This window comes from Anser cygnoides, chromosome 23 (genome assembly GCF_040182565.1).
Source record: "Anser cygnoides isolate HZ-2024a breed goose chromosome 23, Taihu_goose_T2T_genome, whole genome shotgun sequence".
NCBI lineage: Eukaryota > Metazoa > Chordata > Aves > Anseriformes > Anatidae > Anser > Anser cygnoides.
Window position 1 is genome coordinate 5,984,735 of NC_089895.1, and position 1,667 is coordinate 5,986,401.

The following is a 1,667-nucleotide window of genomic DNA, read 5'->3' on the forward strand; positions in this document are numbered from 1 at the left end:
GCTATTGAATGATTCCTTCGTTCTTGATGGCAGTAAGGACAAATTGGTTAAGTGTAGCTTTTGTTCAAAGGAGAGGTATGGGTTCAAAAGCTGGTATTCATCTCAATTTTAAATGACTTAGAAACAAGCATTCCACCCATGACTTCATAGTCTGGTTTACACGGAACTTCATCCCCACCCCTGCCAAAAAAAATGTCAGAAATATGTAGGCAGAAATATGTCAGTCTCAATAATGTTTCAGCTTCAGTGAATAAAAATTCCTTTACAAGAAGCCAAAAAATAAATGTCCCTTAAATCTTGTCTGAACAAGTAGTACTCATGAGCGTGAAAATTCCAAGCAGGGCAGGTAAGTTAAATTATTTTATATTTTTTAACTAAAGCCTAGTAATTTCTAGGGCTATTTAAGCATCTTCTCTGTATTGGTACAGTGGGTATGACACCTGAACACTTCTCTGGGATGAGAACACAAACCATTGAGGCTGAAGATGATCTAGGCTGTATTCTGCGTTTCACACTATCTCAGACTTGAGGATTTTACATGTGAGCTTTATATGTTTCAGATTTTTACAGTTACTTTCCTTGCTTTTTCCTCTTCCCCCCATTTTCTCTTCCTCTCATGTTCATTACAAACATTACAAACAATTTGATTAGGATTAGTTTCTGCAAAGTGAGGTACGCCTCTGTATCAGCCACAAGCACATGGATTCTTTTTCCTGGTTCAGGAGAAGGACAAATGAATAAAGCAGTCTGCTACATTGAAAAGAAAGGGCCACCTTCAGCAACAAGGTGTCTCCCGGGACCGATTAATGTCATCTCCATCACGGATTTGTTATTTCTAGAGAACCCAGGTGGGTGTGTTTGCAGTGCTGGTGGAGTTTGATGGATGCTGACTTCAGTCCTGGTCGGTAGGCACACACCGGCTGCAAGCCCTGGCTGCCTGGTCACGACTCCTTGTTCTGGTGGGCTCGTGGTGGAAGGGGCAGCTTTTAGTCTGGAGAAGAGGAGGCTCAGGGGAAACCTCATTGCTCTCTACAGCTGCCTGAAAGGAAGGTGTGGGGAGCTGGGGGTTGGCTCTTCTTGTAGATAACCAGTGATAGGACTAGAGGGAAAGGCCTCGAGTTGTGCCAGGGGAGGTTCAGGTTGGAAATGAGGAGACATTTCTTCTCAGAAAGAGCGGTCAGGCATTGGGACGGGTTGCACAGTGAGGTGGTGGAGTCACCGAACCCGGGGGTGTTCAAGGAGAGGCTGGATGTGGTGCTTGGGGATACGGTTTAGTGGGTGACATTGGTTAGTAGGATGATGGTTGGACCAGACGATCTTGGAGGGCTTTTCCAACCCTAATGATTCTAGGGTCCTATGTTTCTTTTCCCCTCCCTGTCTCTCCCTTCTCCATGGCCCCCCCGCCGCCATTTTGGGGCTGCCCCCAGGGCCGCGCCGCTGCCATGGCAACGCCGCCACGCGCCCGTTGCTAGGGCGGAACGCCTCCCTGCTAACCTTGTCCCTCCCCTCTCCCCGTCCTCACCCGGGTCCCCCCTCCCCTCCCCTTCCCTCCCCTCGCCCCTCCCCTCCGCCCCCCGAACCCGCCTCCGATTGGCTGCCGGCGGGGCGACGTCACCCGCGCGACGGCGCCGGGCCCAATCGGGGGGCGGCGCGGGCGCGGGGAGCGG